At 45.9% G+C, this 13,951-nt stretch overlaps 1 pseudogene across 1 annotated transcript in view; it reads left to right on the top strand.

The window, feature by feature from the left end:
- The window catches only part of LOC308355049 (contactin-associated protein-like 3), a 107,597-nt pseudogene that overhangs the window by 55,092 nt on the left and 38,554 nt on the right, over positions 1 to 13,951 (top strand). Inside the window, exons 9-10 of the transcript in view lie at positions 1,815 to 1,986; positions 9,882 to 9,988. The product of the transcript in view is annotated as a contactin-associated protein-like 3 (transcript). The remainder of the gene's footprint in view (positions 1 to 1,814; positions 1,987 to 9,881; positions 9,989 to 13,951) is intronic.

The raw sequence follows: 13,951 nt of genomic DNA, 5'->3' as shown, positions 1-13,951 counted from the left end.
ATCCCACGTGGCTACAGGTAGGTTCCCCAGGAAGCTGGCTCTCTGCTTGGGAGACTCACGTGTGCCGTGGTTTAGTGAGGTTAGTTCTCGGGAACGACCCCTGCCGAGGGGGAGAGCAGCTGGGATGAGCGAGGCAAGGCGAGGCGTGATGCCGCAGAAGCCTCAAGGGAGCTCTGAAGAAGCGTTGCCCCTCAGGGACGTCCCCGTGGAGGCTGTGGGTCACGGACCCACCCATTGCACCCATGGGCGCTGGCCGTCCCTGGGGACGGTACCACCCATGAGACTCCACTCCCCGCAGCCAGGGCAGCTCCTGGGGAGAACCTCAGCCTCAGTCCCCAAAATCAGGGGCGTGTGTGAAATAGAGATGAAGCTGTGTCTGTAGATTTCTCCGCATGGTGGCCTTTCACCAAAGCATTTGCGGTGAGTGTGTTTCTCTTTTCCTGTCCCCGGGAATCTGGTGGCGCAAACATCGAAGGACCTGCGATTGCTTTGAGGGCGGCTCCGCAGAGGGTGGGAGAGCACGTGCCAGCCTGCTGGCCCCACGAGGGGAAGGAGGCAGCTCTGAACCCCGATCGGCTTTGACTTTGATTTCAAAGCTGGGTCCTTGCTCATCATGGGTGTAAGAGCCTTGTCTTCGTGGGAAACCAGGGGGATACAATAAAGCCACCACCTAGGCATTGTGGTTTGTAACGGTAGAAGATAACCTGAGGCGGGTTCAAATTTTTAAGGGTGTTTTGGAGCAAACACTGATCCAAATCACACAACACTAAAGTAGAAGTGGTCGGGAGTGCTCCGTGGGCCGGAGCCGGGGAAGGGCTCCTGGGGAGGAGGGGCGGCAGCTCCGGCTGAAAGCGGGGGAGGCGGTCTGGGGCCACTGTCCGTAGGTTCTGGTTTCAGAGCGTCGAGGAGCCATGCGAAGCCACACAGAAATCAAGCTCATTTGCAGCCTCAGACTCTGGTTTGCTGTCCTGGGCCACTAAAGCTTTTGGTGAGTCACCGCAGTCTGATGGCCTCTTTCCTTCATTAATTTAACAGTAATTTTCAGCAAGCCAATTAGTGAATGCAGCAGAACTTGTAAAAATTTACTATTATTGAAAACAGTCAAAGCCCGTTTCTTCTTGCATGGGGTGCTCCAGGATGCTAACTTCTCCGTGATTCTCAGGGCCGTATCATTGAGATACTTGTTAACTGTGTGTGTGTGTGTGTGTGTGTGTGTGTGTGTGTGTGTGTGTGTTAAAAGGTATTTGACTAAAATGCCTCATTCAGAAACACTTGGAAATGTAAGTCATTTACATTGTCGTTAGATGTCTCTGACTGTACAGTCAAACCTTGTTTTAACTGTGTTGCGCTTGCACACGCACACACGCACACGCCTAGAGTAGGAACCTCACATACATAATTATTTCTCAAGCATTTTAAATTTTGTAGGTCCTAGTAGGCCTGTGATTTTTTCCTTCTGATTCTGTTATCCCATGGCCTTTACTTCATATAGTTCAATATCATGCTGAAAGGACCGATTTCTTCGGGTGGTTTCAAAAGAGAACTCAAACTCAGCTTAGAGGAAACGGGCCTTGACTCTACAGGTAGAGTCTATCTTCAGCTCATCTGTCACCAGCCTGGCTCGAGTTGTTATTTCTGTGCTTTACCAAAACCAGTAGTGTCTGTTCTCAGCCGTCCACGGCCCCGTCCTTGAGGAAGCGTAATCTTCAGGCATCTGAGAGCAGGAGGCGGCAAACGTGCACGTACAGAATACTGACAGCTGTTTCGGTCATGACTGTTGACTTTCTCCTTTGTGCGTCTCTGTGTTCATTCAGGCTGTCCCAACAGCAGCTCTGGCCCTGGATGCAGAGGTCCTCTGGCCGGGTTTCAGGGCTGCCTGAGGCTCATCTCCATTGGCGACCAGGCAGTGGACCCTGTCACGGTACAGCAGGGGTTGCTGGGGACTTTCCGTGACCTCCAGATAGACACCTGCGGCCTCACTGACAGGTAAAGCCCTCCCAGGTCATTTTGGCATTCCTGATTTCAAAATTTTTGGATAGTGGGTTAAGAACAAATGAGCCGCTGAGGGAGAGTACCTCCTTCTAGCCCCTTCTCTCTTCCTGATAGCCAACCCTTATGGAAAACTATAATTAATTGAAGACTAGAAAATGACCCTGTTTAATTTCAAACAGTTGCTCCTTTCAGATGGTGTCTTCTTAGAAGACATACTGTTGTGAGTTTTCCTTGCGTGTGTCCCCAAGCCTCTTAGTTTTTACAGAATCCTGTTCGTGGTGTTGTAATTGTTGACGAGTATAAATACTGATGAGTAAAAATACTTCTAAAAATTCTTTCACGGCACAAAACAGATTATAATATTCTAGAGAGATGATGCATTGTTGAGGACCAGGAGGTTGAAAGCCACATGTGGTCAGCGGGATTCACCCTACGGCCCCTTCTCTATGTGGAAAATGAAAAGTAACTCTTCCCCCTAGACGGGTCTCAGCCTTGGAGATTCCTAATCACACAAACACAAGGAGGAATGGAGGGAACCCAGTTACCACACACTGAGCACGGTACCGGTCAGTGAGGACACAGTGGGGGACGGGTGCAAGGGGACAAGACACAAACTTCCAGCTCCAAAAGAAGTACGTGTGGAGATGTAATGAGCAGCATGATGACTGTAGTGAATGCTGCTGTGCGTATTTGAAAGTCGCTGAGGATCTTGAAAGTCCTTGTCGCAAGAAAGAAATTTTTGTGACTGTGTGTGGTGCCGGATGTTAGTGAGGCTTCTTGTGGTGATCACGTCACAAGATACACAAATATTGACTCATTCTATTGCACACCTGAAACTAATATGTTATAAGTCAATTATACCTCAACTTAAAAAAAATAAAAGAAAGAAAACCCCCTAAACCGTAGGACGTTAAAATCGCGAAGTCTTGCAACTTTATTCAAACTGTCTTGTTTGTCACGCTCTTGGACTTTCAGGTTTTCTAGCTAAAAGGGATGGCTTAGCTTGATGACATTAAATTTTTTCTGGGCCTGGTATGTCTGCCCTTCCTGAAGCAGGACTGCCTTACGTTCCTGTCGAATAAACGAGCACATTCCCTCCCACATCTGTGCGTGGCCAACCTCTTCCAAGTTCACTCTGTGCAAAGTGCTTTGTGCAGTAAATCTATTCCCAGTTTAACAACACTAGTTGGAATCCCACGTCATGTCCAATAAAGTACAAGTTGTGTTGCAATTTGGCATTGTGTTAGAAAACCATAAGTTCCAGTAGCTTGAAATATTAACTCATAAGAACTTGCTTTCCTTAATGCACATGTTCATGGGTATCGTTTATATTCTGTTCATTTGTAGGGAAAAAAGGAGATTCAAAGAATTAGGCAAAAACTCTGAATCCTAATTCTCAGATTATGAAATGTATGCTGGCATAGGAACTAGCTTCGTCTGTAAGTTATAGCTCCCGCCAGCTCTGGACTCCTGAATCTTAGTATTGGGAGGGGGTTCAGAAATACTTGCTTGGAGGTAGGGGACAGCCCTCCCCAGTGGGAATGGCTGTCAGTGGCTCAGGAGGGTCAGGGGTCAGGTTGTTGTTTAGTCGTGGAGCTCATGAAGCTCACAGGAAGTTACTTCAGTGCCCTGGGAATTCCCGCACAAAGAATGATACAATCACTGTGTTTCTCTTTCATAAGAAATGCATGTTGCCCCTTTGTGCAGAAAGGTCTTTAGCCAAAACACACAAAAAACCCCAAAACAAAAAACCAACAACAAAATATGCATGAGGTATGCCTCTGTGTGTGTGTGTGTGTGTGTGTGTATCACCAAAATAGAAAGATTTCCCATATCACACCCAAAAATGGTTGTTAGAAGTACGTAGCAGCAATGGATGGGGACCTCTGGGATCTGGGATATTAAGTTTCCTTCTCCGCTCAAAGCAGAAACTGAGGTTCATGGCAACCCTGTAAGTGGGTCTGAAAAGAGCCATCGGCACCTTGGCTGATGTAGCCAATAGTTGTAATTTTTTATGGTTTTCGTGGTTTAACATCAGAAAACACGTCCTTACTCTGCCCTGTTAGAAACGTTCCCTCTTCCTTAGTGCTTCAGGCCACACCTCCACCTCCACATTCAACGCACCACGAAAGAGATTCACGTGGAAATACGACAGAGCAACCATCCGTGGCAGGCTCTTGCCGGCACTTGCTTCATCCGAGCCCGGCCGTCCGCCAGCCCACACCTTGCTTGTCCAGAGCCAGTCATGCTGTGCTCAGGTGAAGCTGAGATGTATGACTGAAATGCAGGGGATTTTGTAACTCTTATCTGTCAGGCAAAGGAGTTAATAATTCACGATGCGTAACAGCATCCTGGCCCAATGGCACAGCAGGTTATGAAAAGATGTTTGAAGCCAGCTGGGGATACAGGAGACCTTCCTGAGCTGCACAAGGATTCATGCATACGGTGCTTTGTGCACCCCAGGCTCCCATGACATGGGGAAAGCTGTGGGTCTTTGGGGACAAGGCTTCGGGAACGAGGTTATCGTGGTGAGGGATCATGTCTTACAGCAATTGTGTTTTGGACATTAGAATTTCATGTCCTATAACTCAGGTTACACAGTCCTTTCCAGGTTTCTTTTAGGATCACAGGAATGCCACCTTGAACATCTCTAGGCATGGACTGTACTGATGGGGCCGCTTTGCCCACCTCTGTGGACTTTGGCCAGCGTTCATCTTCTAGATGCTAAATGCAACATCATGTCCTCTACATGTTGTTTTTTTAGAGATCAGTAGACTGAAGTGGAACTGTGGGGGGGTTGTGGAGACATGCGGGACGGGTGCCTAATTTGTGCTGGGACAAGGCAGGGCTATCAGAGAGGAGGGAGAGACACCTTCCCTGGGGTGGGAGGTGGGTATGTCAGTTGAGTGAGAGAGGCTGGACATCTAGCAAAGGTTCAGCCATGAGCCCAAACGAAACTTCTGCCATGAGTCTGCCTGTTTGAACATGGCTGCTGTAGAAATTGGGTGTCTGAGGACAAGCAGCAGGGATGGTGAGAGATGGGGTTGTCTGGCTGGGAAGGGGCTACACCGCAGAGCCCTGGTGGCCAGCTCAAAATCCAGACACTGATCTAAGGTTCCCCCGGAAGTCACTGAGGGCTCTGTGCTAGGAAGCCACTTGCACAGCTAAGCAATACTGCTGACGGGGGAAGATGGTTTGGGTGTGGGCCACAGAGAAAGGGTGTGTGGCCCGGAGGCCAGGTAAGGGGCTGCCTACCCATGGGAGAAGGGATGATAGCCTGAGGTAGGGAAGAGAAAAATGTAGATGATGTACGTGGTGTTTGGTGAACAGAAGCACAAGCTGATGAGTGCGTGGCTATGGGGGGATGGAGGGGGACTGGTCAGGATGACCCTTGGGTTCCGGCTTGGACATCTGGATAAGGGGTGGTATCGCCACTCAATGGAACACTGAAGAAGCAGCACAATTTTTGGAGGCACAGAGTCACGAGGCTTAGTTATTAAATCTGAAGATATTTTGGGACTCATAGAAGTACAAAATCCTAAAGTTGAGGAGAATCTCAAGCGTGGCATCTATTGAAGTTTCCGTCTCAAAGTGGGGATCTCTTTCTCACTGTAGAGAAGAGAATCCTGCTTCTGTTCTATCTTTCGGGAATGAGACCCTTGTCCATTCACCAAATGCTTCATCAGTGTCCTCTTTTCCACCCAGATTTCTACCACGAGTCTTCATATTTCCTGCTCTAAGTCTAGGCACAGCTTACCCCCATAGTCCAACAAGTACTCAGTGAATTCCCTTCATTGGCTCTCCTCTAGGCTAACATCTGTTCTCTTAGCAATTGTTTAGAGGTCAAGGTGTTAAGCACTCTCTCAATCCTGATTGCCCTCCTCTGCACCAACCGTGGCCAACATCTTCCCTAAATACAGAAGGGACCTGGTCCATGCACGATATTTAGGATTCATAACCCCCCTCCCCAAAGAAACTGGTGCAGACTAAGCTCACCTCATCTGCGTGTAAGCATCACCAGCATGCTGGACTTGTGGTTTCCACCAATCACAAATGTGGGGGTGTGCCGCCATTTTAGTTTTCTTACTACAGCTGGTGCCTCTTTCTGGTCTTCCTTGTGCATGCTGGGTCCTGCCAGGAAAGCTGGAGGTTTGGGGTAAGGAAGCTGACCTCAGGTGTGTAGAGTCAAGGAAACTGTCCTAAATAGGCCAAGGACATGGGACAACAGTCACTAAGGGAAGGGCCCGGGTACAAACAGACCTGCTCTATAATCATTGGAGGTGAAGAGATGTTCTTCCATTTTCCCAAGAAGCTCACCTTCTAGTTCTTGGCATGGAATCAGGTGTCCCCACTCAAATGCCAGAAGACCCAGCAGGAGAGAGTTTATGTGTGTCCTTTGAATGACATTGGGCTCATTTCCAGCACTTCCTCCCAAATAGCAAAGGAGTGCTAACTGCATAGGAGTAGAAGGAACCCAAAGTTATCCATTCCTTTGACTCCTTGAGAGAAATAGGCATTGAGCTCCAGAGGATAACAAGTACTTATGTAAGTTCCTGCAAATGTATGAGGCTTTTGACTATATCAAGAGCTCTAACTGTGTATCAGGAGAGGCCATGCAGCTTGTCAGGGCCCAAGTAATCTGCCTTTAAGTTGATGTCGGTCTTCATTTCTACATCATTGACAAAGTTGTGATGCAGAACATTCCTTTGTGAGGATATTCACAAATTTGTTTTACCCATTCCTCATTTGATGGACACGTAGGTTGTTTCTACTTTTTGACTCTTATGAATAATGCTGATATAAACATGAATGTACAGGTTTTTGAGCAGACCTGTGTGTTTGGTTCTCTTGGGCAGATACCTAGGAGGGGAATTGCTGGGTCAGGGGTGAGTCTGTGTTGAACTTCCTGAGGGACTTCCAGCTTGCTTTCCAAAGTACCATTTTATATTCCCAGCAGTGACATAGAACCGTCCAAATCCTCCTCGTCCCTGCCTGTCCCTGTTATGATGTCTTTTTGATGAGAACCATTCCAGTGGGTGAGAAGTGGCATCTCGTTGTGGTTTTGATTTGTGCTTTCCTAATGACTAATGATGTCGAGCATGATTACATACGTGTATTTTCCACCTGGTCATCTTCTATAAGGCATCTGTTCATGATTATATACATGTATTTTCCATCTGTTCAGATCTTTTGGCTCTTTGGACCCAGTTTTTAATTGGTTGCTCATTGCTCTTATTGTTGAATTTTTAAAAGTTTAAAAAAATTTTTTTTTGTTTTTTTTTTAATTTTTTATTTTTAAAAAGTTTTATCTATATTTTGGATATTCATCCTCTGTCAAATACGGATTTTGCAAACACAATCTTCTAGTCTGTGGCCTCTATTCTCATTCCCTTAAGTTTTAAATTTTAATGTAGCCTGAATTATCAATTTTTCTTTCATAGACCATATCTGAAAAGTCATTGCCATGCCCAAGGTCAGCTAGATTTTTCTCCTGCGTTCTCTTCTGGGAGTTTAACAGTTTGGTATTGTACAATTAGGTCTATGATCTAAGTTGAGTTAACTTTAAGTTCTTTTAATCTGTAATTAAAACACAGTTGACATATTGTATTAGTTTTCAGTGTACAATAGAGTGAATCAGCCATTACATACATTATGAAACACTCACCGTGAATGGTGTCGTTGCCACCTGTCACCACACAAACTCACTATAATATTATTGACTATATTCTCTATGCTGTATTTTTCATCCCTGGCACTTATTTTATAACCGGAAGTCTGTACCTCTCAATCCCATTCACATGTTTTGCCCTTCTCCTCTCCCCATCACCCAGCAACCACTAGTTTGTTCTCATATTTATGAGTCTGTTTCTCTTTTTTATGGTCTTTTGTTTGCTCATTTGTTTGTTTTTCTTTTAGATTCAACATTCAAATGAAATCATATGGTATTTGTCTTTCTCCATCTGACTTATTTCACTGAGCATAATACCTTCTAGGTCCATCCGTGTTCCATCAAAAAGCAAGATTTCTTTTATGGCCAAGCAGTCTACCGTTGTGTGTTTATATACCACATCTTCCTTGTCCACCCATCTGTTATGACTACTCAGGTGGCTTCCTTGTCTTGACTGTTGTAAATAATGCTTGCAATAAACATAGGGTGCCTGTATCCTTTTGAATTCATGGTTTTGTTTTTCTTGGATAAATACCCAGAAGTGGAATTACTGGATCATATGTCATTTCTATTCTTACTTTTTTGGGGAACTTCCATACTGTTTCCGGAGTTGATGCACCAGTTTACACTCCCACCAACAGTGCACAAGACTTCCCTTTTCACCACATTCTCCCTAACACTTGCTACTTCCTGTCTTTTTGATACTAACCATCCTGAGCAGAGTGAGATGAGATCTCATCGTGGTTCTGATCTGCCTTTCCCTGATGATGAGTCAAGAGCATCTTTTCACGGGTCTGTTGGCCATCGGATGGGCTTTTGGAAAAACATCTGTCCAGATTCAGTGCTCATTTTTTAATTTATTTGTTTTTCTGATGTTGTGTTATACTCATTCTTTATATATTTTGGTTATTAAGCTCTTATCAGATATATCATTTGCAAATATCCTCTCACATTCGAAAGGTTGCTTTTTTGTTTGTTGATGGGACAAAACTTTCTTAGTTTGATGTAGTCCCAATAGTTTATTTTTGCTTTTGTTGCCCTTGCCTGAGGAGGCATATCTAGAAAAATATTGCTAAGGCTGATGGGCAAGGGTTTACTGCTTATGTTTGCTTCTAGGAATTCTATGGTTTCAGGTCTCACATTTAGGCCTTTAATACATCTTGAGTTTATTTTTGTGTGTGGTGTAACAAAGTGGTCCAGTTCCATTCTTTTGCGTGTGGCCGTCCATTTTTCCCAACATTCATTGAAGAGACTGTCTTTTCACCATTGTATGTTCTCGCCTCCTTTGCCATAGATTAATTAACTATACGACCGTGGGTCTATTTCTGCACTCTCACTTCTGTGCCATGGATCTCTGTGTCTGTTTTCATGCCAGTACCATACTGTTTTGGTTACTGTAGCTTGGTGGTATAGTTTGAAATCTAGAATTATACCTCTAGCTTTGTTCTTCTTTCTCAAGATTGTTTTGACTATTCATGGTCTTTTGTTGTTCCATATAAATTTTAGGATTTTTTTTGTTCTAGTTCTGTGGAAAGTACTATTGGCCTTTTGATAGGGACTGCATTCAATAGGTAGATTGCTTTGGGCAGTAGGACGTTTTAACAATACTAATTCTTCCAATCCATGAGCGTAGCATGTCTTTCTGTCGGTTTGTGTCATCTCTGGTTCCTCTCATCAATTTATTATAGTTTTCCAGGTACAGGTCTTTCACCCCCAAACACTTTTCTGGCCCCCGATGTCTCAGTTTGCTAATGCCCCATTCGTCAGAGCAGGTCCCATGCCCAACCCAGGTCGAAGAAGGCCAAGCCTCTCGGTGGGGAGGATCTGCAGGTCCCACTGGGAGGACATGGAGGCCGGGAGGGGAACAGGTGCGGCTGGCCGCCTTTGGCCTTTGCTAGCACTTGGTCTCTCAGATCATGGGTGAAACCAATCTTGCCTTATTTGTGAAAAAGCAAACACATTTTTTTTGATAGAATGCAATGTGTAAAAAATTGATCTGCTGCCAATCTAGAACAATTGGTAGCATCTAGTGGGTTTCTTATCTGTGGTGGGTACTGCATTAGGAAACCTTCTTGACAGACCCAGCAGGTTTTGTCCATGGTCTCGTTTTTCCCCCGGAGGCCCTGTCGTTACCATGTTTCACTGTAGCAGGTTAGCGCTAAGACACGCATTTTCTCCTGACCGAACGTGGGGATCAGCCGGTGTATCTGTTCTCTTGCAGGTGTTTGCCCAGCTACTGTGAACACGGGGGCGAATGTTCCCAGTCCTGGGACACCTTTGACTGTGACTGTGCACGCACTGGCTACACGGGTGCGACCTGCCATTCCCGTAAGCCTCACACCTCGTCCCAATTTCCGTGCGGTTCCTTTCCCTTTCCGTGACGTGGTGTATGTGTCTGTATCTGTGCAACCGTGAGGTGGAAAACAACAAAACCAGCAGGTATTTTAGAGACTAATTTGTGTCTGGTTTGGTTATTTATTTATTTTAGAGGTGGGGAGGGGCCGGGGGAGAGGGAGAGAGAGAATCCCAGCCCTGTATGGAGCCCGACATGAGACTCGATCTCATGACCCTGAGATCATGACCTGAGTTGAAATCAGGAGTCGGACGTTTAACTAACTGAACCACCCAGGTGCCCTTGTCTGGGTTATTTTTAACCAATTTTATTTCCTAGTGATGTTACGACAGCTTACGGAAATCCATAGTATCACATAGGATAGGAAAAAGTAAAATAAAATAGGAGGCAAAGGAAGATAAGTATAGGAAGATAAAATGTAACAAAAAGTGAAAAAACAAGCTCCCCTCCCCCCAATACAAAAAGCAATCTAGATGGCGTGGTGGTGTTACTTGTTCTGTTCCTTGGGTTGGACCCAACTTTGGTTCTCAAATCCTGTCTGGCAAAGTAAAGAGGACAAAGTACTGATGGTCAGTATTTATAAAATCACACGGGGAGAGACTCTGGAGGAGCACAGGATGGGAAATACCATGGGGGGTTTCTAGATGTCAGCCAGAAGCCAGGCAAACGTTCAGGTCCCTTTGCAATCTTGGTGCTTTTTGATGACGGTGGTGGTTTACACAGTGGGGACTTACTGCATGCCTGTGGGACCCTCACTCTGTCTAGTTCTGCACGTTTCAACTCCTTTAACCCTCAGAACTGCCCTGGAAGGTAAGTACTTTATTTTCCACACTGTGCGCTTGAGGAAAGACAGAGGTCATCTTCTTTGACCGTGGTAGCACCGCTGCCAGCGAGGGCTCTCGACCACCTCTCCATCCCATTTCTTCCACTTCGAATGGAAGGTGAACACGGGGGAATTATTTTCTCAATTTCACAGCTAAGCACACTTTATGGACCCCTGATTCATTGCCACTAGAAGCTCACGACAGAGCCCCGAGATCCTCACTGCTTTCTAATTACTAGCTTTTGTTGTCTATGTTTTTATTCTACTTTTTCCTTTTTTTGTGTATCAGTGACATCTCTTTTTTAAAAAATTTATATATTTTTATTCCAATTCCATTCATTAACATGTAGTGTATTATTAGTTTCAGAGGGAGAGGCCAGTGATTCATCCGTCTTCTGTAACACCCAGTGCCCATGCCATCCCATGCCCTCCTTAAAGCCCATCACCCAGTGACCCATCCCCCCACCCCTTCCCCTCCAGCAACCCTTGTTTGTTTTCATGAGGATCTCTTATGGTTTGTCTCCCTCTCTGATTCCATCTTATTTTATATTTCCCTCCCTTCCCTTATGCTCTTCTGTTTTGTTTCTTAAATTCCAATTTTGAGTGAGATCACATGACGGTTGTCTATCTCTGATTGACTGACTTCACTGAGCACAATACCCTCTAGTTCCATCCATGTTGTTGCACATGGCAAGGTGTCCTCCGTTCTGATGGCTGAGTAACATTCCATTGTATTTTCACACCACGTCTTCTTTGTCCATCCGTCTGTCAGTGGACGTCTGGGCTCTTTACCTGGTTTGGCTACGGTGGGCATTGCTGCTATAAACATTGGGGTGCACATGCCCCTTTGGATTATGACATTTGTATCTTCCAGGCAAACACCCAGTAGTGGAATTTCCGGGTCACAGGGCAGCTCTATTTTCACCTTTTTGAGGAACCTCCGTACTGTTTTCCAGAGTGGCTGCCACCATTTCTGAGTCCCTTCTTTTGTAGCATGTCTTCCGTCTCTGGGCCTTTAGAGAGACAGCATGACATGAAAATTCACCAAGCAAAGCATGGATTGTCCCGTATCCAACCTTAAGTGAACTGAACCCCGGGGAAGCAGGCATCAGGGCTGGGGTGAGGAGGCCCGGTCACCGAGCAAAGCATGGATGGTCCCGTATCCAACCTGAAGTGAACTGAACCCCGGGGAAGCAGGCATCAGGGCTGGGGTGAGGAGGCCCGGTCCCCAGCCCAGGGGTTCTGCAGAGGAGCCCGGAGGCTCTGCAGACAAAGGGAGGTCACTCCCCCCCCCAAATCCCATAAGTTCAACCAGAGCAATTTACCTGCATCTCTGTTTACTATTACGGTGCCAGATAAGAACTTGCCGAGGCGACTGTCTGGAAGGGGCTGGGCATCTGGGCAGTCTGAGGCTGGGTAACTGGTCTAGAGGTTCAGCTGGGAATGGGGTGGCCTCCTACCTACAGTCTCTGCCCATCACATCGAGCAAGGTGTCCTGCACAGACTTAATGACTAAGGCACCGTTGCTAAAGCATTACCGGTAACTCTGATTCAAACATTCAAACAGCTCTGAGTGAAAAAGTCCCAAGTGTCATAAAAAACGGTCTTTCACTCGTGCCTCCATCATTTGACTTGGTCGAACGACTGAACTGACTTTACTGTGGTCCTCTGTCTACCGAAGTGAAGGTGGGAGAGTTCCAGAGCCGCAGGAAGGGATCAGAGACGATGAGATTTGGGTGTCAGGGTCCAGCGAATGTGTCTGCATTCACACGTACAGCAGGTGTCTTCCTAGTGTTTCCTTCTCTGCCTCTGGTCCGAGGCAGGCCCAGCCCCAACCCAAACGTAACCACCATTAGCACTTTGCGTCTGCCCCACTGGACACTCTCCTAGGCAGTTACGAGCATATTTATGTATTTGCAGAAACACAAACATGAGTGGGCAAACTGCCCGCATGTCTGGGAAAGCAATCCGTGTTGTCTCCGTGGCCATGAGAGTGGATGGCGGTGCTAGGTGTGGGACAGATGGGGGCCAATCTAATCTGACACACTGACACTCAGCCATAATTTATAAAAGAATGTCATGTTTTGCAAAATCCTTGGGAAGGCAGACATGACTTTGATCTTCTTCTTCTGTGAGAAAGGAGAAAATCCCTCTGCCCTGGCTGCCCTGCCTCCCGTTCTCCCGGATTCTCTTCACTCTTCAAAAGAGGCAGACTTTTAAAAAGTAGATAATTCAGTGAGCTTAGAATGGTGTCTGTTCTCCACCCACACTCGCCCCCTCTGTCCCTGCTAGGATCACTCCGCTCTGTGGCTCTGGCCTGGCCACTTGCGGGTCTGTGTCAATGTTAGTCACTTGCCTTGTGATAGCAAAACATTTATTGCATGTATAAAAAATTCAACTAAGGGGGCGCCTGGGTGGCTCAGTGGGTTAAAGCCTCTGCCTTCGGCTCAGGTCATGATCTCAGGGTCCTGGGATCGAGCCCCATGTCAGGCTCTCTGCTCAGCAGGGAGCCTGCTTCCCTTCCTCTCTCTCTGCCTGCCTCTCTCCTTACTTGTGATCTCGGTCTGTCAAGTAAATAAATTAAAAAAAATTCAACTAAGAATCGGGATATGTTGAAATTACTGAGAGATATTTCATGTGTGTGTGTATATATATATATATATATATATATATATATATATTATTTCAATTTGCTTGAATAATCATTTGTGAAGCATCTCAGGAAATTTCCTTTTAAAACACACATTATAAGTGGAGTGAAGGAGAGTTGCTGATTTATAAAACTCCTCTGGAAAGTAATGCATTGCACAAGTAGATCGTTTTAAGTAAACAGAGGATGTAATTACTGAATAATTTAATACATCAATGTGGTTATTAGATAATAACAGATCACTTAGGGAGATAAAGCCATTGCACTTCCAAGGCTTAGATATCATGGGGCAGAATAGGAGATAGCGGGAGGCCAGTTACTGTGGTTTTGGAATGAATCTTGTTGCTAGAGCTGGCAGGGTTCATATACAAACGGTGATAACCTCTTAAAATCTTTCGCTCCAAGTTTCAGGGTCTTCATGCTGCCTGACTGACACAGGGCAACACTCCCCTGGAGAAACCGTCC

Source organism: Martes martes, assembly GCF_963455335.1.
Source record: "Martes martes genome assembly, chromosome: 14".
Lineage (NCBI taxonomy): Eukaryota > Metazoa > Chordata > Mammalia > Carnivora > Mustelidae > Martes > Martes martes.
This window is presented reverse-complemented; position numbering and strand designations above follow the sequence as displayed.